The sequence below is a fragment of the Pseudorasbora parva genome, chromosome 6 (genome assembly GCF_024679245.1).
Source record: "Pseudorasbora parva isolate DD20220531a chromosome 6, ASM2467924v1, whole genome shotgun sequence".
NCBI classification, from domain to species: domain Eukaryota; kingdom Metazoa; phylum Chordata; class Actinopteri; order Cypriniformes; family Gobionidae; genus Pseudorasbora; species Pseudorasbora parva.
This window is the reverse complement of record NC_090177.1, coordinates 27,609,090-27,636,183: the sequence shown is the minus strand read 5'-3', so window position 1 is coordinate 27,636,183 and position 27,094 is coordinate 27,609,090. Positions and strand designations below refer to the sequence as shown.

General features: G+C 38.0%; 1 long non-coding RNA gene across 4 annotated transcripts in view; it reads right to left on the bottom strand.

Annotated features, from left to right (window-relative positions):
- The window catches only part of LOC137079352 (uncharacterized), a 212,324-nt gene that overhangs the window by 107,733 nt on the left and 77,497 nt on the right, over positions 1 to 27,094 (bottom strand). For all 4 annotated transcript variants that reach the window (XR_010905465.1, XR_010905467.1, XR_010905464.1 and 1 more), the window contains exon 3: positions 23,231 to 23,349. This is a non-coding gene — a long non-coding RNA (uncharacterized lncRNA). The remainder of the gene's footprint in view (positions 1 to 23,230; positions 23,350 to 27,094) is intronic.

The following is a 27,094-nucleotide window of genomic DNA, read 5'->3' as shown; positions in this document are numbered from 1 at the left end:
TTACTTTTTAAAGTTTTTTCTACAGTGTAGTATAAATGTGCCAGACTGGACATGAGAAGCAGATCTCAGAATGGTTATGGAATAAAAAAAAAAAGAGTGAAGGGAGTCTTGTTGAGAGAGAGAGAGAGAGAGAGAGAGAGAGAGAGAGAGAGAGAGAGAGAGAGAGAGAGAGAGTAGAGAGAGAGAGAGAGAGAGTAGAGAGAGAGAGCAGTTACACACTGCTCAGGCTGTAATATGTTTCATTGCACTGGCTGATGTTTAATGCATGATGAAGATTACAGGCTGGCCAGTGCTCCTCTGCTTTGGATTGTTAGTTGAACATCATGTTAGGTTAATAACTGCAGTGCTGGGGCAATGTGCTCTTCCTCTATCTCTCAAATAACATATTCTGTTTGTTATGCATTTGCGTGTGCATGCATTTGTTTAACTACATCTGTGCATATATACTATTAATAATTTAAAACAGGGTTTCCTCAACTGGGGCTGGCGAGGCAACTGTTCGTCGGTGGATGAAAAAAGTTAATCCAATCATAAAAAATTAAACAAATAAGTCAATGTAAAATTAAAAACTAATCAAAATAAAACACTAGAAAATACGAAATTCTATTTGTTTACCTGCCTATCATGAGACCCTTAACCATGAGCGTTTATTTATGTTATTAAAATATGAACTTAAAATCTAGTCTGGGAATCTCAGTTCCAGTATTAGTGTGGAATGAGTATGTGTATGTGACTGCAAAAAATAAAATTAAGAAAATACAGTACCCAATACTATAAACTTACAATCATAATTAAATCAAAATGATAAAATGGTTGCTATTCTGATTGGAGAAGCCACATTAAAGCCATAGTACCAATATACAGTCTTGTACCGTACAAATAGACTGTCATCACAAACTAGTTCATAATTGAGTGACCAGGACTGGAGCCTTCTGCTGAATTCATGCAGTTACACATTTACAAGGCAACATAGTGTTTGTTGGATTTTATTGGAAACGGTGTAAGAAACATTTCTGCACTAACTGTGAGCCTGGCCAATCAGAAACACATATATTACAGCATATTAGAGCAAAGTAAATGAACTGTTTAATCTACATCTGCTACAACATCATGAGCTGAGCTCAAAATCATTTCATCTAATTTTTTTTTAATGTTCACAATATGGACTTGATCCTGCCTTTGTTTATATAGCATTACATGGGTATGTCCATTAACTTCCTATTTATTAAAAGGGGGTGGGGGTGATGGTGGTGGGGGGGGTATGAAGGGGGTTCGCACACCTGACGTGAAGCTCAGCTCAGGTATTTCACACCGGACATGTACATTATATACGTGCAAGCTCAATTTTGAATCGAGCTGCACGATGGGTGTCTTGGAGTGTTCGAATTTTAAAGACATGGGGCGCCGCTGAGCTTCACGTCCGATGTGTGACCCCTTAATGCTATTTCATGCATTTTGACTTATTTACACTAAGGAGTTGGATTCTCTGATAAACATGGCAAAAAAAAACAAACAAAAAAAAACACTCCTTCAGGATTCTAACAAGTTTCAGAATGTTTTTTTTTTAGAGTATGGCGCCATATGATGGCATAAAGGGAGGAATTGCTTGTATGGGCACTTCTCCCGGATGAGCGCGCACACACACTTCAATCAGAGCGAGAGCAAGAGCACAGCCATCAATAAGATTCGATCATGTTACGGAAATCTTCTGCAACACTGTCATTTTTGCTTTTAGACCACAAAAACAACAATGTCACTAAATAACTGTGTTTCTGGTTGTGAGGGAAAGAAAACCTTTTTTCAGCTTCCAAAGTAACCCAGCATTAAGGAAACAGTGGATGCAGTTTGTTTTTCCGGAGCAGCAACAAAGTGTGTTTGTTTGTTGCTGGTCATAAGTGGAAAGTGAAACAGGTGGTGAGTGAAACTGCATGTTTTGTTGGCAAATGGCACACAAGTACATATGTCAACAACATGAACGTATAGTGAATCCAAAGTGCAAATAAGCACTTATGCAACTATGCATCTTGTGTGTGTGTTCTTGTGACTCTTTAGCTCCGCCACAACACACCTTCACGATTTTGGCAAATTTCTAAAATAAACAGCGCATCTGTCTTTTATAAATATGATAAAACTAAAGATTCTTCCTAGATATGAAGGAGGCAATACTACTCAAGATAAACATGAGACTGTATAACAGAAACTGTGTTATGCCCCCTTTAAAGAAATCCTGCAAACATTGATAATATATATTTTTTTAATTGTGCATCAAATTATCATATTAGAAGGATTTCGGAAGGATCATGTGACACTGTAGCCTGGATGCCAGCCGAACTTAGCCCTGCCCACAACATTTTTAGGTCGGGCAGTTCGGTCTGGACTCAATCCATAGAGGAGTAATTATTGACCAATGAAATCATCAGGGCGGGCTTTAGACGATGACGGACAGAGGAACAGTAACGTAATCATGCACGTCATCAAAGGCGCTTGGATTATATTTGTTTGAATCCTAAACGGAGAGCTTGTTTGTATATGCATTCACCTTCACAATTTCTCTCAGAAATGATGATCATGTTGGGTAAGTACTCTGTGTATCATTAAAATAATTTATTTTTTTACAACACCGGCAAAGATTGTTTATTCCCGCGCACATGCAGACAGGGTTGCCAAGTTTTTACAACAAAACCCACCAACTACTAGCCCTAAACAATAGCTTCTTGGGGGATTCTCTGGGGGAAAAAAATGGTGTTTGGGGAGTAAAATGTGTGTTATTTTGGCAAGGTTGCCTGCTAATAGGTCTATATATCACATAATAGTCGTTTCAACCCGCGGACATAGAAAACAACCTGCGGAAAAAAACGCGGACTTGGCAACACAGTGCAGTTGAGCTCTGTTGACATTTGACAAAGCGTCGCTTCATTTCTTTGATTGGTTGTATATCTAACCAATTGAGGTCTTACCTGGTTGGGTTGAAACACGCCTCATAATCACAGCCCAATGGAGCGGTTTCAGACTCATATTCTGACTAGAATTGAGTATGACCACGTCAGGCTACTGACACTGCAGACTGGAATATAATCACAGGAACAGGAATACATTACATCTTAAAATGTATTCAAAACTGTTATTTTAAATTTAAATACTATATCATAATATTACAGTTTCAAATAAATGTGGCCTGGGAGAGAATACAAGACTTCTTTCATACTTTTGAATGTTATGTTCCTTCTGCATGGACAGTGCAACAGGCCTCTGAGGTTAAAACATCTTTTTTATTATGAAGTGGAGAAAAAAAAACCTTGGGATTTTTGTTGTATTTAACATGGTTAATATTCGGCATATTCACAACTCACAAACACACAAAACTAAAAACCTTTAAATAAGAAGAATAAAACTGAAAAGAACAAGCTGGTTAAAGAAGATAAATCATAAAGAAGTAGAGAGAATTTCTTTAAGATCCTGCGAAAAAACATCACTGGGGAAATCTAACCATTCTTTGTTCTATAGCTCCAGGAAAGAACCAAAGGGCTGACACACACCACACAAACATATTCATTCATTCATTCACCCATTCCTTCCTTCCTTCCTTCCTTCACTCACTCACTCACTCACTCACTCACTCACTCACTCACTCACTCACTCACTCACTCACTCACTCACTCACTCACTCACTCACTCACTCACTCACTCACTCACTCACTCACTCACTCACTCACTCACTCACTCACTCACTCACTCGCTCTCGTCCTACTTGACTCACTCACTCTCGTCCCACTTGACTCACTCCTCTAACACTGTAAATGTTCCCGGACATGCACATGCTGCTACGGACATCATTGGACATTATAAAGCTTGTTCTCATACTTCCGTATTTCTTTAGCTGTCTGTACTCTCAGCACGAACTCTGAGGCAACGTGTGCTTATTTTCTCAGACCTACAGGGATTCTGCAGATCTCCAGGAAGTGTCATATAGAGCATCATTCTGGCAGTGCTCTTCCAGACCATTCCCTCTCCATAGCAGAGCTCTTGCCACTACCCCTGGATCATTAATCATATTGGTATATCAAGACACCTGAGATTAAAGAACAGAAATAAAATGGAAAAAAATATATATAAAAAATAATGAAATACACATTACATTTGCTCAATATCAGCAACTCCTGCAGCTCCTTTTCCGTTTCTCTCTCTCTCTCTCTCTCTCTCTCTCTCTCTCTCTCTCTCTCTCTCTCTCTCTCTCTCTCTCTCTCTCTCTCTCTCTCTCTCTCTCTCTCTCTCTCTGTCTGTAGTTTCTATCTTGTGCTGGGTCTCACTAATTTCAGGACCTTGAATAAAATGTTGGTGATAAATCAAAGCTGCCACAGCAAAAACACACACAGATTCATCATAGGATTAGCGCTCCACTTTTATTCATTTTTCTTTTATCACCAGCCCTCCTCCTCTCTCAATCGTTCTGCTCCTACAGTACTGAAAACACATACGTACACTACAGTCCACACAGACAGACTCTATGCCCTGCTGCTCGCTGCTGTTCAACTGTAAAAGTGTGTTCACAGTGATAGCGATTAAATCACTGGAGGTCACACAGTCACTGTACATTGAGTTTCCAGCAGATGATGTGAGCAGATTGGAGAGACAGGGATTTCCCTTCCATGTTCCATGTAATCTCTCCACTCCAAAGCTACTCCAGGTTTTACATTCCCTGTTTTATGTATATTATATAAAGCATAAAATGTTTAATTTCCTAATGAAAACACAGTGAAACATTGCGATGGATGACGACATCAGGGGGTTGTGTTTGAGCGTTAAGCATGATGGCATCGTCAATCGGCCCAACCCCCAACCCAAACGTTACAATGCTCATGATAACATGTTTAACCACAATACATAAATCCACTTGAGCAGCTAATTACACTTCAACAGGGATGCCATAGAAATATACAAAAACTGAAGTTCAAACACAAAATTTTAAAGACAGCTTCTCGCTTGTATCCCTGGGACATAGGGTCTATACACAGGGTTTAGTGAAACTATAGAGGGCGAATCTCAGTCCCTCTAGGGGAGTTCTGGGGGCATGAGAACAGTTTAAGAGTTCAGAACTAAGAGCTCCATCCAATATTCAGTGTCAAAATTGAACAAAGAAAAATTCTGTGCATTCCCTTGTACCTGAACTTTAAAGGAACTCAAAACTCTTTTGAGTTGTGATAGAGTGTCTCAGTCTACATTACATTACATACTACTACTACTACTGTTATAATATTATTGCTACAACAGTAATAGCCATATATATTGCGGTATTGTAAAACAAATGCAATGAAAAATAAATTAAACTTTCATAATTAGTTTTGTCCGAATTTATATACATGCAGGCGATCAATCAATCAATCCAACATTATTTATAAAGCACTTTAAATCAACAGAAGTGGACCAAAATGCTGTACAGCAAAAAATCCATAGCTCATAATATATAAAATACAAATAAACAGATTTGAGACAAACCGCAATAAAATGAAACAAAATGTCAGTGTCAAAGGCCAAGGAGTAAAGGTGGATTTTAAGACACTAAAAATAGACAGCGAAGTCTAATGGGCAGTGGCAGATCATCCCACAGTTTAGTAGCTACCAAAGCAAAGGCACGTTCCCCTCTGAGCTTACGTCTTGTTTTAGGCACATTCAGGAGCAGTTGATCATCTGACCTGAGAGAACGGGTGGGTGTATATAGGTGTAGCAGTTTGGTTGAAATTAGGGCTGCCCGATTTAGGGAAAATATATAATTGCGATTATTCTTGTTAAAATTGCGATTGCGATTTAAAATGCGATTATTATTATTCATTTTTTTACACAAATGAAGTGTGTGTATGCAACATTTTGTGTTTATATATGACTAATAATAATTATTATGATTATCATTATTACTTAAAAAATATTTTTAAAAATAAGAAATATTACCATTACAATAACATTTTCATAATTATATATTAACATAAAATATTTGTTGTTTATCTGTGATATCAATTTCAATGTCTATGTCTTTAATATGAAATATTAACCTCCTGTACATTGAAGAAAAACATGGATTGTCCTATAAATGTATTATTTTTAAATGTATTTTTTTATTTTTATTAATTAAGTATTATTTTTCTTCTTATGTATAATTTATTACCCAAACGTTTAATTCATACTGAATGCCAGAGGGCGCCCTTGAACAAAAAAGCCACATTTGCCTCAGAGAAGTAATATGATGACGTTCGTTGTGTGCGAAGCTAACACTGTAAACAGAAGATAGAAACGCTTTGATTAAACATGACGACAATAAACACGACTCTTTGCTAACACCTTGGGCATTTATTAATTTAATTAAAATCGCAGCCTTTAAGCTTTCATAATCGCACATTTCGATTAATCATGCAGTCCTATTTGAAATCTTTGCAATTCAATTCAATAAAAAAGTATTCACAGCCTTTGCCATGTCACTCAAATTTGAGCTCAGGTGCATCCTGTTTCCACTGATCATCCTTGCGATGTTTCAACAACTTGTTTGGAGTTCATCTGTGGTAAATTCTGTGTATTAGACATGATTTGGAAAGGCACACACCTGTCTATATAAAGCTCCAAAGTTAACAGTGTATGGCAGAGCACAAACCAAGCCATGAAGTCCAAGGAATTTTCTGTAGACCTCCGAGACAGGATTATATTGAGGCACAGATCTGGGGAAGGGTATAGACAAATGTCTGCAGCATTGAAGGTCCCAATGAGCACAGTGGCCTTCGTCATCCATAAATGGAAGAAGTTTGGAGCCACCAGGATTCTTCCTAGAGCTGGCTGCCCGTACAAACTGAATGATCGAGGGAGAAGGGCCTTTGTCAGGGAGGTGACCAAGAACCTGATGTTCACTCTGAGAGAGCTCCAGCATTTATCTGTGGAGAGAGGCGAACCTTCTGGAAGAACAACCATCTCTGCAGCACTCCACCCATCAGGCCTGTATTGTAGAGTGGCCAGACTGAAGCCTCTCCTCAGTAAAAGGCAGCCTGCCTAAAGTTTTCTAAAGGCATTTGAAGGGCTCTTAGATCATGAGAAACACAATTCTCTGGTTTGATGAAAGATTGAACTCTTTGGCCTGAATGGCAAGCGTAATATATGGAGGAATCCAGGCACCCCTTTTCACCTGGCCAATACCATCCCTACAGTGAGGCATGGTGGTGGCAGCATAATGCTATGGGGATGTTTTTCAGCAGAGGTACTGGGAGACTAGTCAGGATCGAAGGAAAGATAAATGCTGCAATGTACAGAGACAGCAGTACAACGACCCAAAGCACATCACCAAGATAACAAAGGAGTGGCTACAGGACAACTCTGTGAATGTGAGTGGCCAAGCCAGAGCCCGAAAAGAATAGGAGAAACGGCCCAAAAATAGGTGTGCCATGCAGCACCATACTCAAAAAGACTTGAGGCTGTAATTGCTGCCAAAGGTGCTTCAACAAAGTATCAAGCAAAAGTTGTGAATACTTATGTACTAGTGATTTTTTTAATTTTTAATACATTTACAAAGATTTTAAACAAACTTATTTTACATTGTCATTATGGGGTATTGTACTATGTTTGTAGTGCTGAAAACGCACTGTTTGATAAGTTTGTAAGAATTTTCTCCAGTTTGACAAGTCACAATCAAGCCAGTATGTGCACCTGTTATAAATATGATAGACAGTGATTATCACATTGACAATGTCATCAGTTATTCACTTTTTAATCACTAGGGTATTAGAATGTTATTGATCGAATATAGGCCACTGCAGTTTTTATAATGCATGTGTGAGATAGAGAGTGAATACTACACCAGACAGAAGGATGTAAAGTGCTCTGTCTGTATAAACACACTGTAGTCTTTTTGTTTCATTACATGCACGCACAAACCTCACACACTAATATACTTTTCTTGCTTCTCCATATTTCATTTATCCACCTTTACCAAATCTCATTATAATACTTGTAAACCTTTTCTTATGATGTCCATATTTACTATATTGGCAAATAAGATACAAACAGTATCTTAAAAAGGTGATTAACTGCAATAATGATGCTTATCTCCCTCATCTACCACATTCAACCACCCAGATCATTCTAGCACACTACCACACAGTATTATGCTAAAAACACGCTTCACTACCTCATAGCAACACCCTAACACAGTGCTCATTTATGTAAACTCACTTGTCACAGTGACGCTTTGTTTATAAAATGTTCAGGTCTAGTCTAATCTACTCTTTTAGACAGAAAGAATCCCCAAGAAATCTAAGGGAGACAATAAATGTGAGAGGAAGACAACACCTCCTTGTCAAAAACAGCAGCAAGAGAGCATTGCTGCATGTGTTGAGTTACCAGAGGGAACTGAAGTCTGCTGAAACCTTCGGGAAAAGAGAAGCCCTGGCTGTCACACTGAATTATGGTCTGATCAAAACAAATAGACCCAAGATCCCCAAACACACACAGATTCTCATGCATGTGCACAAAAAGGAAGGAAAAAAAAAGAAAAGAAAAGAAAAGAAAAGAGGCAGGTACATCTCCTTACACAGTAAATGTGGTTTGTACAAAAGTGCCGGTGCTGGAGCCAATGGCCAGCCTGGAACCATTCTCCACCACAAAAAAGTAAGAAAATTGCCCAAGGAGCTGTAAATTGTCCACATCAAGGAAAGTGAGATTAATACCTAGCAGGACCGATGCAAAACAAACTATCTGTCTATGTATTATAATTATTACTTATAATAATAATAATTTGTTACATCCAAATCGTTTTACATATAGAAGGGGGGAATATCCTGATGCGACGGCAGCCATATTGTGCCAGAAAGCCCACCACACATCAGCTGATTGGTGGAGAGTGATGAAGCCAATCAGGATATGGGGATGATTAGGAGGCCATGATGGACAGAGGCCAATGGGCAAATTTGCCCAGGATGCAGGGGGTTATACCCCTACTATTTATCGAAGGACATCCTGGAATTTTTATTGACCTCAGAGTCAGGATCTCAGTTTAACAGCTCATCTTGATTGGTTGACAGCTTAGCAGCTGGGGTGGCAGTGGCTCAGTGGTTCATGTAGATTGTCTACAAACCGAAAGGTTGGTGGTTCGATCACCGGTTCCACCTGACCAAGTGTCGAAATGTCCTTGAGCAAGACACCTAACCCCAACTGCTCCCGACGAGCTGGATGGTGCCTTACATGGCTGACATTGCCGTTGGTGTATCAATGGGTGAATGTGAGGCAAAAATGTAAAGTGGTTTGGATGGCCATAGGGTCTGTTAAAAGCGCTATATAAATGCAGTCCATTTACCATCATCCGAAGGAGTATAGAGTATAGTTACAGTATAGTGTCCCCATCAGTGATGTGCGGGTCAATGTATAAACAACCTGCACCCGACCAATGTTTTCAGCTAACCCACCCTCGAATAGGACCGCAAAAAAGAAAATATTGTAATGTTACCCGACTCGCTTCCTTACCCACATTTTTTAAAAGAATAATCGAATAATTTTTTTTGCAGGTTGATTTCATCCCCCATACATACGATTTCAGCATTTCAACACAAAACAAATTTGGACGCCCAATGGAGAAAATTGGAGTGCCCGTTTTGGGCTACTTTTTACTGGCCATTGGGCTGCTTTTGTTGCAGAGACCTGGCAACCCTGTCATACAGTGTGATTTGTAATGATCTTATAGGCTTCCCAAAAACACAGTTTGTAGCAGGCATAAAACTAACTCTTAGTGTGGCATAAGCAGATCATATGGAAATATACAGTGGGTATGGAAATTATTCAGACCCCTTATATATTATTACATTGCAGCCATTTGCTTAAATCATTTAAGGTTATGTTTTGCTTATTAATGTACACACAGAACCCCATATCGAAAGAGAAACAGAATTGTTGACATTTCTGCAGATTTATTAAAAAAGAAAAACTAAGTATTCAGACCCTTTGCTAAGTATAGCAGGAGCACCTTTTGGATTTAATAGAGCCATGATTCTTTTTGTGAAAGTTTTTCACACCTGGATTTGGGGATCCTCTGCCATTCCTCCTTGCAGATCCTCTCCAATTCTGTCAGGTTGGATGGTAAACATTGGTGGACAGACATTTTCAGTTTTCTTCAGAGATGCTCAATTGGGTTTAAGTCAGGGTGCTGGCTGGGCCATTCAAGAACAGTCACAGAGTTGTTGTGAAGCCACTCCTTCATTATTTTAGCTGTGTGCTTAGGGTCATTTTCTTGTTGGAAGGTGAACTTTCGGCCCAGTCTAAGGTCTTGAGCACTCTGGAGAAGATTTTCGTCCAGGATATCCCTGTACCTGGCCCCATTCATCTTTCTCTTGATTGCAACCAGTTTTCGTGTCCCTGCAGCTGAAAAACACCCCCACAGCATGATGCTGCCTCCACCATGCTTCACTGTTGGGACTGTATTGGACAGGTGATGAGCAGTGCCTGGTTTTCTCCACACATACCGCTTAGAATATAGGCCAAAAAGTTATATCTTGGTCTCATCAGACCAGAGAATCTTATTTCTCACGCATCATGGAGGCCACTGTGCTCTTAGGAACCTTAAGTCCAGCAGAAATATATATAATTTTTAATTTGCCTTGCCACAATTCCGTCTCTGAGCTCTTCAGGCAGTTCCTTCGACCTCATGATTCTCATTTGCTCTGACATGCACTGTGAGCTGTAAGGTCTTATATAGACAGGTGTGTGTCTATCCTAATCAAGTCCAATCAATATAATCAAACACAGCTGGACTCAAATGAAAGTGTAAAAACAACTCAAGGATGATCAGAAGAAATGGACAGCACCTGAGTTAAATATATGTGTGTCAGAGCAAAAGGTCTGAATACTTAGGACCATGTGATATTTCAGTCTCTCTTTTTTAATAAATCTGCAAAAATGTCAACAATTCAGTGTTTTTGTGTCAATATGGGGTGATCTGTGTACATTAATGAGAAAAAAACAAATGGCAAATGGCGATTTAAGCAAATGGCTGCAATATAACAAAGAGTGAACAATTGAAGGGAGTCTGAATAGTTTCCGTACCCACTGTATATATGAAATTGCATAAATTTGTCACCAATTCATCACTGTAAAATACTTATGAATGAGAGTGTGTTGTATACAGGTTCACTTGCAGTAAAAATAAACAGTTTATACTGGCAACACAATGTTTTGTGTTCTGAGAGCATAAAACCGTTCAAGAAACTACGCAATGTTTTTGAATTCATGAACATTTTGGAACGTGTTGGGTTGCCATTTTTTGTCCTATGTGATATTTTGATTTAACTAGAATCTAGTGTGGATATGGACTCAGGGAGGAATTAAAGGAGGTCTGGTAGCTTATGATTGGTGGGATGAATCGAGGTGAACTGGACGTACAAGAGGGTTTGGATGATAAATACATGTACTGCCCAACCGAAACCAGAGATCCCCAGTGATTGAGCCTGAAAGATGCCGTCCACTGCATTACAGCAGCTGTTTCCCACACACGCACGCACACACACTGCTGTTACTGTCATTTACTGCACTTTGATTTATACACTCACAAACTGTCATCTGTCACATCTAAGACATGCACACCAAAATATCAAGTGACACACATTTTCAGCTCCAGACAGTTTACAGTACCTCACAGTTCCTGTTGTGTACTTTGAATGGACACTCATAGAAAAATCTATTTTTTTTTGCTCTGTTACAGAAGGCAGGACTATATTTAGCGGTCTTTATTGATTCAGGTCTGACACATTACACTGTGCTATTCTCCATATCTCAAATACACTGCAAGAGTCCAGACACTTCTCACAAAAAAGAAAGAAAGAGAGAGAAAAATGAAAAATGATTACAAAACAGCATAGCGTTATTGATTCGATTTGCAATCGGAAAGAGATTGCAGTAAGAGATGTATTTTTTCATTTCGGCCTCTCCTTCACTATTTCATATGGTTATCACCTCCCTCCATGTGTCAGGATGACGTTTTTGTACACTGAAATGATTTGAGCTGTGCCAGTGTAGCGGAGATTTATGGAGCTGATCAGAAAGCATTTTGTGACAGGAATTTGTGAATCTATGGCTGTTTGGGCCGTGCATCGCACTATGGCAATTTATTGCTTGATCAACAAAGGAATGGTAAATATTATCACAGGAGCAAACATAGCGTACGTTCTTGAAACTGACATTTTTACAGCCAAATAGTGTGGTCCTGAGCACAGCTGATATTACGCTATAGGGCTTTCACACTTGGGTTCTGGGTTACCTTGCTTCATGTTTCACACGGGTCATACTTTCTCATGAGTTAGTTATTTATCTTGGGCAGTCAGTTTCCAAGGTTTCACACTGGTCATTTGAAAATCAATCCTACTGTAGCTGTTTCCGTTTGCCCTTTGAGGCATTTTAAGTAACATACATTACTGTTCAAAAGGTTCAGTACTTTTTGTTTTTTAGGAAATTAGTACTTTAAAATAGTACTTTTTTTTCAGTAAGGATCCATTCAATTAAAGTGTTAGTAAAAATATGTTTAATAATACAAAATATTTCTTATGCTGTTCTTTCTATTCATCAAAGAATCCTGAAAAATCAAAAATATTAAGCAGCACAATTTTCAACAGTTATGCTTAACAGTTAACAGTTTCTTGAGCAGCAAATCAGCATATTAAAAATAATTTCTGAAGGATCATGTGACACTGGAGTAATGATGCTAAAAATTCAGCCTTACCATCACAAAAATAAATAATATTTTGTATTAAATTATTGTATTGTATTTAAAAAAGAAAACAATTACTTCAATTTATAATATTTCACAATACTGATAGTAATTTACTGTTTACTGTATTTACTGTAAATTCAAGTTATATTTTTTCAAGAACATAAAAAAAAAGAAAATTCTTACTAGCTCCAAAAATTTAAATTATAGTGTACAGTAAGAATATTGAGGACATTTATCTATTGATGGTTTTATGCAAATTATCTAAAGATATTCAAAGCAAAAAGTTAAATTTAAGTAAAAATAATATGCAAGAAAAATACTACATAAAAGATTATGCACTTAAATCGCTAGTTCATTCCTAAGAGACGATGTACTATATAAAGCTTATTTGAGTTAGTAACAATAATCATCAGTCACTTGAGCTTCATAGAGTTTCTTGCTGTCAAATAGCACAGCATAAGCTAAGTGGAAACTTGCATGAAAATGGCACCTCTAAGCTTGCTCTGACTAATTTTTAAGCCACCTGAAACACACACACACACAAAAAAAAATGTTGTTCTAAACCTGTATGCCCGGATCCAATAAAGAAGAATAGCATTATGAGATTTGTTTACAAACGATGCCGCGGTGAAATGAAGTGAACACCACTGTCTTCCCCACGTCAGCTGGAACTTCATTAAAAATAAAGTTCAACCACACATTCCTAATATTAGGATCTGAAGGAAGCTTATGCAGCGACTGTGTTCTTCCACAATCAGGAATAGCGCAATTTCTTACTGTATTCTTCGGCATGTTTATTGCTGCTGGCTAGCAGGATCCGATGAGTCAGTGGGCGGGGCTACTGAATTACATGCGCTTAATATTCTATAGAGGCGGTGTTTCGTCAGTCGATGACGTCAAGATGCGAACACAATCGTTTTCTGGGCCTGGTGTCTATAAAAACTTTTCTTTGACTAACAAGGAAGTTTTCAGCTCTGAAACTTACAGGATAATCTTATATTACCATGACCTTTTATATATCAAAAGGAGAGTTGATTTCTCAATTCATCACCCTTTTAAAAATTAAATGTGTGTTCTGATTTTGTCACACCACAGAAAAATTTGTTATTAACCACACAGCCAAATTTGCTCTCAAACGCTTGTCCACTGTCGTTGCTGAAACCACGCCCAGGCTCAGTGGCTCCAGTGCATCATCAACAGTTATGCTAGTGTGGGGGGAGGGGCACATTCGCAGGGGATAAGTGAAGCCTGTGATTTTACTCAAATTTACTGACTTATCTCCCGGAGAAGATGTCAAGGCAAAAATTTATATTTTTGAGAACTGAAGTATGATGTTTTTGCATGCTTGTATTTCAGAGTACATCACAGTCACTGCGTAGCCTACATTGTAACTAACGTTATATAAACATGTAATATAACTGACGGACAACGAGTCTAAAATTTAGTTTAAAAAATAAAAACTCGAACAAAAAGCACTGGCTTTGGTTTAGTTGGGGGAAAAAGAAGAGTGTTAGTGTTCGTGCTTGCGGTTGCCAGATTTCAGTCATTTAAATCCTCCAATCAGAGCTTTTCTGTGAAAAGAACACATACTATCTGTTGTTTTACCCTAAACATGTGCACGCTCTCTGTCTCTCTGTCTCTCTCTCTGTCTCTCTCGCACGCGCACACAAGTAATCTGCATTTTAGCGATCTCCTTTTAAGATGTTCTGAACTGTCATTCAGTCGGTCTGTGTTCTTTCAGGACTCACGAGCCGCTTCGCTAAACAGCTGAACTTGTGTAAGCTGCTAAAATAAGCCAATCAGAGCAGAGCTCAACATTAATATTCATGACTCTTCCAAATAAGGCAAAAACAGAGCATTACATACAATTTCTAGGGTTGTAAATGGACCTGTAAATCTGTATCTGGACAATTTTTGCACTTAAATAAGCCACATACCCTCTATGTAGATACCAGAGAACAATTTAACATATTGTTTCAACTCATTCTTGGGCATCTTTAATGGTCTAACCCCCCAATTCAGTACTACACAGTTCTCAATCTTCGTAACGTGTTTCAGCAATACATTTCTAAAATTTATAATGTGTTTAGAACTGCCTTTACTTTAATCGTTTTTCTATGTAAATATGATCATCTTTACCATTGTGCCATGTCTCACACCTGTTGCGCTCGAGACCTAGTCTTCTTATTTATTTTATTTTTTTATTCATCTGTGCTGCGGCTCTGTAGTGTGATATAATTATGCCTGTCTTGTGTTTATAAGAGCAAAAACAGATTCTGTTTGATCACCCCCTTATGTCTTTCACTCAGATATCAAAAAATGTCAAATTGAAAAGATAATGAAACTAAAGTGTTTCTTCTCATTTGGGCGAATTAAGACAATGGCGCAGCTTTTAAAGGGTTCTGATGAATGACTCCACAGAATTTACTGATGTTTTGTTGCTAATGTGTGAATGGTCTCTTAACAGCTAAAAGCCAGAATGCCATTTCTTGTGTGAACAGCATATTTGTGTATTTACCCGTAAAGTCATTCTGACAATTTTCCGGCAATTAATCGGGATTGCTGTGTGAAAGGGGCTATTGTCTCAGTGTGTTTTGTCCATACAGTAAGTCAAAATGACACTGAACCCCATTTACAAAAAAATACAAACAAAAGCCCTGTGTTCAGCAGAATAAACACATGCAACAATGTTTGGAACAACATGAGTGCAAAATGACTTTAGGAATAACTCAGCTAAATGTTTTAAAAGGGTACTTCAGCACTGGAAAGATGAATCTGTATTTAAACTGGGTCATCAATGTAGTAGAAATGTGAATTTATTTTTGAATTTGGTACCTTCTAGACTGAGAAAAGACAGAAAATGTATTTTTGTCTCATGGGGATGAAAGACTACAATTCCCAGAATGCTTCACTGCCCTGTGAGGCCATTCCCAAAGCCACCACTGCTGGATTACAGTGACTGAGTTCAGAAAGTACAATTAAATACTGACCGTGTGTTCAATATAATGATCGAGTTGCCGCGTGAGTCTCACAGCAGACTCAGATTAGGAGTCAGATTACATTTAACGTCATACATGAGCAGATGAGCTCTCGTGATGAGAGCTGAGGTAATCGCGACCACATTCGCGGCATATATTCACAACGCATTTTCAGTTCATGCCTTTGGAAGCTTAACTTTCATAGAAATTAATTTGAGAAGTTAAAACACTTACATTGCTTAGCATCCGTTTAAATTAATGCCTGTAGCTGAGCTGTGCTGTGAGTGTGATCTCCATTCCCCATGCTCGGGTTCAAAACATGTGGAAATGGCTTCCTCTGCTGGCTGTAGTCTTTAGGCTCTGGGCAAACATTCCAAAGATGACGCAAACATTGTCAATTTGCGTCACGAGAGACATTTTTCCAGAAATAAATTGCATAAATCTCTCGTCTCAGGGGGATATGAGGGGGGAAAGCACAATCATTTAAATATACTCCAGGGTTTCTACTGATACAAAGCCATATGTTAATCGCTGAAGTAACCCTTTAGGTTCAATCAGTCTGCTGTTCTGAGATTCTCTGTAATTCTCTTACAGTCAGTCACAAACACTGATCCAGCATCAGCCCATAGCACAGTGGTTTTGTGCTGTGTTCTCAGCTGTAATTCTTTGCTGGACAGTGTTCTCCGGTTCTGGATCATGCCCAGTTTGGAAAGGCACCTGCCCAAACCTCACTAAAGGGCATGGAGACTCACAGAGCAGCCGGAGGCCATTTAACCTCTACTGTACCCATCTATTCCTACTTGACACGCCAGCTGTTTCCTTAGGATCACACGCTCTGACAGGAGTCTGGTGGATTCTTTAATTAAACTTTTAGAAGAAAAAAGACCCAGCCCTTCCCTGCTGCACAATACAAATTACAGCATATTCTCTCACTGGACTAAATCAGTCATCATAAACCCACTAAAATCAAATGACAAGCATGTCATGGCACTTAAAATATTTTATTTTATGAATGTTAACATTCAATACATCTAAAGAAAGAACAAAACCTATGCTTACATTTTTTTTTAACAACATTTAAACTTGCTGAGCTGAGGAAAGTGTTTTTGTCAAAGACTTCATGAGTAGATTGTGTCTATAACATTCAAAGCTTGCGCAGTCGTTACCTCTTTGTGGGTGTGGCATTTCATTCAGTAACATTAAGCAAATTTTATTTATATGCTGTTGAATGTTTAATGAGTGCGCTAACTATGGGGCTGTTGAATGCTTGAATCTGATTGGTTGACGCACATTCTAAGGTGTGCAATTGTTTCTGGAACCGCACGGCTGAAGTGGTTCTAGGCACGTTTTTACCCTCCTTACCCTCTAGCCTCCTGACCATTCCATATAACTTTGCTAAATGATTTCAGGTATTTCAAAAGGTAATAGCAACAGCTGACAACAGCAAAAGAACCAAAACTCAGGAGTCGATTTTATCAGTAAAATAGTTTAACAACTTAAAATCTACATGACATTTCCTTCTAGAGAGGTAATAACGGCGCTGTTCTTGAAGCAGATAAACTTACCGTTGCACTAATAGTAGGGACGCTAATAAAATAAAAATATTCAAAGTATTACAGTTTTTACTGTATATTTAATCAAATAATTGCAGCCTTGGTGAGCACAAGAGACATAAAAAAAAATTTATGTTTAAAAACATAAAAAAACCTTACTGACCCCAGACTTTTTACCAGTCGTGCAATTGTAAAAGAATAAATGCATGCAAAATGTTAATCTCTCATTTCATTAAATGCTAAACTGTTCAAAATGGCATTTGTGGAGAATTAAAGTCAACTTCGAAAGTGAAACAACACACTGTACATTTGTAAACCCAGGGCTAATGATCTTATTAGCATATTTATGAGATCAATAACATTGATTAGACAAATGCAGTGACATGCATGTGACCCGTTTCAAAAACAGCTTGTCCATCTGTGAAAATGACAAAACCGTAAATCCACTCTATCTGTATTTAAGTCACCTGAACCTTGCCATTGTTCAACTGAATTAATTTATTTTATTTTGGAAAAGCCCAGACATACTGAAAACCGACACAGCGTTTAGTTCAGATCTTTTTGGCACCGACCATTAATGAAAGTGACAACTTGTGTATGAAATCTCTGCTGCATAAACACACAAACCCTCTCTCTCAGATTAGCCCAGAGGTGTGTGTGTGTGTGTGTGTGTGGTTGTGTGTTGGAGAAAGAGTTAATGTGTGTATCCGCACTGTAATGCAGAGAGAGCATTCATCTCTTAGACCATTACACACAGTCACTAAAGTGACATTCCCCTGGGAAAGTTAACTGCACCCTGTGCAGCAACACACAAACGTACTACACACACACACTCAAGAACGTTGGAAAACACTTTGTGCATGCTTCAGTCTCTGTAGTTGGTTTCTCTCGCTCCGAGAATCTGCAGCTCTAAAGCTTTTAGCATATCTCACCTTCGCACTCTCCTTTAGAGTCACCTGTTTAAAAGACATGCATACACACGTGCAATCACGTATACACAAGAGTCAACTGGAGCTTGTATTCACATGCAACAAGCTAAGATACAAGCATGTCACAGTCATAGAGAGGAAAATAAAGGATACTCCATTCCTTAATGCCACATGTATAATTTGAGATCTACATAAATCATTGGTGGTTATAGTCAATGTATCCATGCAGTACATGCTGTATGTGCTTGACTGAATCAAGTGCTAAAAAGCATTTGAGAAGCAAATCACTATTTTGACTCACTGACTCACAAGTGTTGTAACAATAAATGTATTCCACTTTCTTTGTCAAAACATTACTGACCAACCGTACCTTGACATGTACTTTTTCTCTTTTCTAACATAAGTCTATGGAGGATCTGTGTCTTTGAATAGTTTAATAGTGTAGTTTAATTTTGTAAAAATTATCCAAAAATATAGTAAAATGTTAATGAGAACATAAAAATAAAAGTAAAAATATTTGGTAACACTTTTACAGTGTTCTTGTTACATATATTATTATGTACTTACCATAGTAATAACAATACATTATGCATAATTACATGCAACTAACCTTCATCCTACCCTAACCCTATAGTAATACGTGTAGTTAATTATTGTTACTCAGTACATAAATATATAATTACACTGCAACAAAGGCACATTAAAATAAAGTTTACACATTTTACTGTTAATTACAATGTAATTAATTATAAAAAATATTCAGTTCACTAATATGACACGTCCTGTAATGCTTGTCTGAGTTAGCAACCATAAAGCGGGAAGCAAGACTTAATAAATGGTAAATTGTGGTTATACATAAGATAAAAATTCACTGATCAACTTTGCTTGGCATTTCAACAAACAAATCCAGTAGAAAATGTATAACAAAGCCAAATAAATGCTCAAGAAACTGTCTGTAAGTAGACTAACATTTCATTAGTCTACTCATTAGTCTAAATTTTAACATAACATTTCTTTATATTTATTATTTCACCATATACAACAATATAAAATACTTTCTACTTAACTGTACATTACAATTTACAAAATATAGCCAGAAGATAATAGATAGTTAGTCTCTCCGAAAACACTGCGATGCCCACAAAGACGTTATATCCGCTTATGCCGTAGGAGGAAACAAGCTATTTTAATGAATGAGTGTAGACCTTGTTAGATGCTTTAACTTTAATTTTTGTAAAGATTACGACTGATTATTGCTTGGTGCAATGACAAAAAGTTGATGTTGTTCTGCACCTTTAATAAGTAAAGAACCGTGATCTGGTGTTTTATACTGCTGAATAAACAGACGGAGCCGTTCGTCAATTTCAATGTTCAAGCCGGTTCAATACGTCCATTACAATGAAACATTTGGACTACATGACGCTGGGATTATTGTAAAGGTTAAATATAAGAGATTTCCTTAATTGCAAAAGTTTGTTTAACAAAACACCAATATAGTCATACTTGTCATTAAAGGTGTCATGAACTGGCTTTAAAAAAAAACAATTATACTGTTGTCTGAGGTCAACTAATGATGTTTGTGTGGTTTTTAAATTCAAAAACATCACAATCAATAAGTAATAGGCTATTTTCTACACTGGTTTTGAGGCTCTCTACAAAACGCTGGGTTTTGATAGGTGTGATGCACTGGAGACTTGTAAGTAAACGCCCACGGCTAGGATTAGATAAGATTTGCATATTTAATGAGCTTCAGCTCCCCTGTCAGTTCACGGGAGAGAGGAGAGAAGAGAGTGAGAGAGGAGAGATTGAGGGAGAAGTGGCAACCAGAATGATTCTCTCGACCACAGGGCTCGTAAACGTCTTTATCAAACAAACACAATGATTTATTTCTCATTGATTGGACTACTATTTTTATATTACACATAGCCTGCAAGATCGGACGATATAAGCGCAAACCACACGCGCGCACATGCGCATGTATTTCAGCCCTGGCCGATCCATGGCTGCGTCCAGCGTGCTAAAGGTATTCTCTGTTAGACACGTACACATAAGCAAAACCATCTATAACAATGCAATACTATTACATATAAAAACACATTTTACTCACATAAGTGTGTTGCACCATTCCTGTCGGACCCCACGTCAGCTGGAACTTCATTAAAAATAAAGTTCAACCACTCATTCCTAATATTATAGGATCCGAAGGAAGCTTATGCAGCGACTGTTCTTCCACAACCAGGAATAGCACAATATAGCAAGATATTGCACTATTCCTGGTTGTGGAAGAACAGTCGCTGCATAAGCTTCCTTCGGATCCAAATATTAGGAATGTGGTTGAAATTTATTTTTAATGAAGATTTCACTTCATTTCACTGTGGAATCGTTTGTAATGGCCTATGAATCTCATAATATTCCTTTTTTGTTCTGCTATTCTCTCTCTCTCTTGACTTGACATTCGAAAGGCGCATTTCTGTGTGCACACGGTTCACGCTTATATCGTCCTATCTTGCAGGCTATGTGTAATATAAATTAATAGTCCAATCAATCACGGGTCGATAAGAAATAAATCATTGTGTTTGTTTGATAAAGAAGTTTATTCAGGTTGCCGCTTTCAAATCAACCCCTCCCTCATGTAAACTGCACTTAACAGGGGAGCTGAAGCTCATTAAATATGCAAATCTAATCCAATCCAAGCCATGGAAGTGTACTCAAAGTCTCCAGTGCGGCACAGCCATCAAAACCCAGCGTTTAGGAGAGACCCTCAAAACCAGTGTAGAAAATGGCCTATTACTCATTGGTTAAGATGTTTTTGAATGTAAAAACCACACGGACATCATTAGTTGACCTCAGACAACAGTATTAAAAAATAAAAAGCCAGTTGATGACACCTTTAAGTGTTCACTGTCACAAATGTAAACACGACTGTGACTTTCTTCCACTAGGAAGTTAGGTGTCACGTCATGTGTTTTTAGACGTCTCACGGACATCCTGTAGAATTCATCAGATGACAATTTCGAAACTCCTGAAGTGTTTCCAGAAAAGTGTTCATCAGACATTCAGACAACGGTCTGTGGGCGTGATGTCTGAGGCTGAGACAAAAAGATAGGTAATATTTCTATAGAGCGGAATATTGAGCGGAATATTTCTCTTCCATTAAATGGTCTGATATTCTACAGGACAGCTGGCAAATTTGTCAGCTAACCTTATGCCACAGACAAGTTCTCTCAAATAGTAGCATTTGGATGTTAACTGTACTGCAGTGCTTTTCAATAATCTCTTTTCCACAGAGCACAAGGAACAAATGCAGAGAACCCTAAGCAAAACGGCACAGTGTGAAAAATGCCATGCACAGAAAATATACAAATTTCTGAGCTGCTGATTTGGTTACTCATTTAGCCCAGCCTTTTATTCAATGTGACTAACAGGACACTAATTACAGTCACCCCATAGCAAACCAGGATTGAACGTCTCGCTCAAGGGCACAACCGCGACAACAATCCTTTGGTAACTCTCCAATTCATGAGTCACTCACACCTGGGATCGAACTTACAATATTTGCATTTCTAGCCCAGAGCTTTAACCACTAGTCTACCACTATCTAAGACACTGGAGAATTTGAGAGAGCTTAAGTGCTCTCAGAAGAATAGTATCAAGTAAATAAACTTGTGTACACCTTTAATGACAATGTTGTAATTTAAGACTTTTATGACTGATGTCAGAGGACGGGAACAGAAGAGGCATGCTGTGTAATAACAAGAGTAAGAATAGATACTGGCATTGATACCCCTCCATCCCTCTCTTTCGCTGTCACTCTTTCTCTCAGTTAATGAGTCTATGGTATTATTAGATGTTACTCTCGGTCTGAGTCATGCTACAGACAGAACGAAGGACAGAGAAAAAAAATCTGATAAATTGTATAATGAAAACAGAAAAAGGCAGCAGATAAAACAGATAATATTAGCTGCCTTCTCTTAATTAATTACATACCCTAATGTCGGTCGACACCCGTAAGACCTTTGTTCATCTTCGGAACACAGATGAAGATATTTTTGTTGAAATCCGATGGCTCAGAAAGGCTTTCATTGACACCAATGTCATTTCCTCTCTCAAGACCCATAAAAGGCACTAAAGACGTCGTTACAAATTCCATCTCACTACAGTGATTCTACAATCGTTTTATGAAGCGACGAGAATAGTTTGTGTGTGCAAAAAAAACCCAAAACAAAAAAAGAAGATTAGAATGGTTATTAATCAGTGTATTGGTCCAGGATTCGTAATCATAAATCGATACGCTGATTCATAAGGGTTTGAATCTTTGTTTTGAAACTGGGCCATCACTATACAAGTAGTTATTCGTTTTTTTGGGTGGGGTTTTACGCACAAAAACTATTCTCGTTGCTTCATAAAATGATTGTAGAATCACTGTAGTGAGATGGGCTTTGTAACGACGTCTTTAGTGCCTTTTATGGATCTTGAGAGAGGAAATGACATTGGTGTCAATGAAGGCCTTTCTGAGCAATCGGATTTCAACAAAAATATCTTAATGTTGAACGACATTAGGGTGAGTAACTAAAGACAGAATTTTCATTTTTGGGTGAACTAACCCTTTAATAGACAAGACAGATAGAAAAAAAATGCTTTAATGCAAGATAGAAAGAACAAATGAGCAAACAAACATACAAATGAAAGAGCAATCAAACAATCAATGGAGTCATGCTGATAGGAACACTGAGACAGCAAATAAAACGATAGGTGAAATGACAGAATGATAGATAAAACAGAGCAATAGATGACAGATTGAACAATTGATAGACGGATAGAAAGACAGGCAGATCGAAAAGAAAGGAAGAACAATAGATAGAATGACCAATAGAACATTGTCCATTGGGAACACTAAGGGAGCAGGTTATCACTAACTCTTTCATAACATACTCAAATACCTTCACACAGACTAAGACACGCAGATAGTAGCTCACACACTGTTTGTTTCCCCAAGAGCACTTGTGTGGAGATTGCCTTTTTAGGGTGGAAATCAATAATTTGCTTTACCTCCTCCTGCTGCCCCCTCCTCGGTTGTGAGAGAATCCCTCCCTTTTACGGTCTCCATTCATCTTTCCCGGTCTCTTTCACTCTTTCTCTCTTAGCTGTCAGTCATTTCTCATCTAACACTGCAGAAACAAATACATTTAAATTATGTATAATGTTATTTTTTACAGTACAGTACAGTACAGTACAAGTATATACCTTATAATAGTTAACTAACCGAGTGCACACTGCATGATTTGGCCAATATTAGGTCACATTCATGCAGCAGCAGAATACGGTTGTCAGTAGGCTTACGTTCACACACAAATTCAGTTATTTACGGGAGTGACAAACGCGCATACCCAAACTCACAACCGTAAATTTGTCTGCGCTGTGTGAACAGAACCGACTGGACAGCTAGCCGTCTGTCACATCGTACAGTGTGAGAGCGCGGCTATGCACTGCACAGAAGTGTGTCTACTGTTTGAGGGTTTTCATGTGTGGATTTGGTTTTGGTAACCTCGACAGAGATATGATCTGTCTCATCTGAAGGTTTTGGATCTAGTCATTGTGTCCACCAGAGCGGCTCCTGTCAGTTTTGTGTTCTATGCGCGACTCAAATATTCCGCTCTCCACCCAGATAAAAAAGCTGCTGTCGGTTAATAAAGACTTGACGGATGAACTCGTGGGCTGGATTAGACTCTTGTCATATCAAAAGTAATGGGCGGTGCCATCTTTGATTTTACCTTGGTCACTTTTGCTATGGTTGCTGGTAAGAAAATAGGAGCTTGACTCCAGTTGCACATTTATACTGAGAGTATTTGAAACGATGGTGTGTCTCAATGTCCTGTTCAAACAACAGTTAGTAAAAGCAGTTGACAATCCTAAAAACTGACAGTGTGAACCCAGCCTTAGACATCTTTTAGGGATTGTAGATTTTTACAGAACACTGAAGGCCCAGGCACACCAATCCAACATAAAAAAAATTAACAAAATACACAGTGAAATTATAACAAATGGAGAATGAATGTGCCATATGTCAAAAATTTTTTTATTACAAGTAAGCATATCTTAATGTAAGTATTATAATGGGGCAATCAAATGTAATCAAATGCTTTTATTTGTATTTTCATTTTTAGTTTAGTGAATTATATCATTATTTTTGTTTTTAGATTGTAAAGTTACTTACAATGTTAGAATGCAATGTGATTTTTTTTGTGTAGATAGCATATAGCATAGCCTTCATTATATTCACTATATTTGTTTTCATAGCCTTCAATATGAACATTGTTTGTAGGACATCGTTGGGCAGGATGAGAATTATGATTTTTTATTTTATTTTATATATATATATATATATATATATATATATATATATATATATATATATATGTATATATATATATATATATACAGATTTTTTTTTGTTTTATCCAAATAGAAAAACATTGATATATACCATATATAAGCATTCAACCAAAAAATAATACAAATAAATAATCCTGAGATGTGCTTTAATATTGCATAGGCTACATTTTAATATTGCATTCAGTCCTGCTCCAGGAGAGCTGACATCATGCAGATTTTAGCTTCAACCTGTCTTTACACACCTGGAAGTTTTTTTTTATTATTAGGGCCAGCCACATATAGAATTAAAATTTATTTGTAGCCTACATCGCTTTTCACAATACACAGCTTTCAAAGCAGATGTACAGAAAATGCATGTTTCTTCATGGCAACATTCACACAAAGCCAGAGCTTTACCTATCCGATCTTTTATTTTCCTCGTCTCAAGAAATATCTGTTTGCACACTAAACCACTGAAACCCACTCAAAACTATGTAGTATACATCAGACCAGTATGTGGTGCTGTAATTCGGCCATGAAGATACACTAAAAACGGAGAAGACGACTTGGAGCATGCACGAGATCTGGGGTGATGTCAACATAGTTTCACAAAATATACGGCTGTACACACGAAAACAAAAGGGGAACTACTTTTTTTTAAATAGCAGTTTCAGGCTCCAAAAACGTCAGATCCATCTGGACAAAACACTGATGCGATACATACAATCCGTTATCAGAAGTGACTGTGTCCATATGTCAGAAATGTACAAGACAATAAATATGCTGACTTCCCTACATTCAGATACCGAAGGTGAAAATTATGTGAAAAAAGACTATGTCTGAATTTATAGTATTCATAAAACAGTAGGCGAAAAGCACCCAGGTGACTTACTACTTCTGCCGGTATTCCAAAATACGCATCTGATATTTTTATTATCCCATGTGGCCAGTGGAGAGGATTTGTGAATGGTAGGTCACATGACAATGCCAACATGGCGGATGCAGTGCATCTGGATTTTATGCATACTGCACACATTCATTGAAGAACATACTTTTTTTAAACAGTCGAGAAGTCCGTTCATGATCAAATGTAGTAGCCATTTAGTATGCAATTTCAGACGCTGCTTGCCATCCTGATGACCTTGATTAACACGGGTGTTTTATTAGGATTGGAGCTAAACTCTGCATGATAGTGGCCCTCCGGGAGCAGGATTGGACGACAATTGTCTTCAGACTCATATAAAAGAGTTTATGTCATGCAGGGTGTCTCTGGGGACATATTGTACAATCTGACAAGCAACAATTAAACAGACGTTTCATAGGGAGAGAAATATCACACAGTGAGAAATGAGCTTAAAGGGATAGTTCACCCAAAAATGAAAATGTGATATTTATCTGCTTACCCCTAGGGCATCCAAGATGTAGGTGTCTTTGTTTCTTTAGTAGAGCACAAATGAAGATTTTTAAATCCAACCGTTGCTCGTATAATGCATGTCAATGGGGTTTTTCTATGAGAGCCACTATGAGAGTAAAAGACACATAGACATACAATATCCATATTAAACCCTGCTGCTCATGATGATACATTGATGTCTTTAACAAAAACTGTTCGGTTCGATCGTTTCATGTTTTTTTTTCTCATCTAGTATTCCACATGCCTATATACAGTCCCTAACAAAAAACTTGTCGCTTGTGTACAAATTGACCTAAAGTGCCGCTGAAATATAGCCTGACAAGCCAGACCCACATCAAGATGTTTGGTCTGGAAACTCACCATAGACAGGGCTCAGTCCGAGGGGCGGGATAAACGGTTGTCTTTCAAACTCCCTCTGCACGCGATAGGATAGCGGTACACCAACCGGAGCAACGACGGTGAAGGGGAGCTCGCTGACTGATTAAACATTCGCCGTATCCGGTCGGCTAAACTCCGAACACATCTTCCCTTTTTAAGAATGACTTCAGTGCCATTCTTTGTTCTTTTCTCAGAGGAAAGCTTAACTCCAAGTCTTCCGGAAGCGGGCAGAGCTGATTCGAAAGACCGCCGCCGTTCGCCAGTTTCTGTGTTTACTAGAAGACTGTGTTACTAGAAGCACGCAAACGCAACTCGGCCGTCGTCATTATGGCCCCGCCCGCCGACTCTATAGCCTACCTACACGATGTGATTGGGCCGTCCAGATTCTGAGGAATACAGCTCAGATAGGAATTGAGAGTTGCTAGACCACACTTGCGGGCAAATTAAATTTGCTGCCGCTAGGGTGCGTCTAGATTTCTAGGCTAGCTGAAATATATTTCTAATCAAGATTTTTTTTTACAAGAAATGGCTCATTTTAATCCCACCAGCTTTTGTGATAATGTTTCAGTGAAAAACTAAACTTTCAAAAAGTATTCTAATATTCACAGCTTGGTAAAGCCCATTGAGTCAATTTTTGCAAAGACATAAGTGTTGTCACCAGAGGTGGGTAGAGTAGCCAAAATCTTTACTCAAGTAAAAGTACAAGTACTTACGGAAATATTTACTCAAGTAAAAGTAAAAGTAACAAT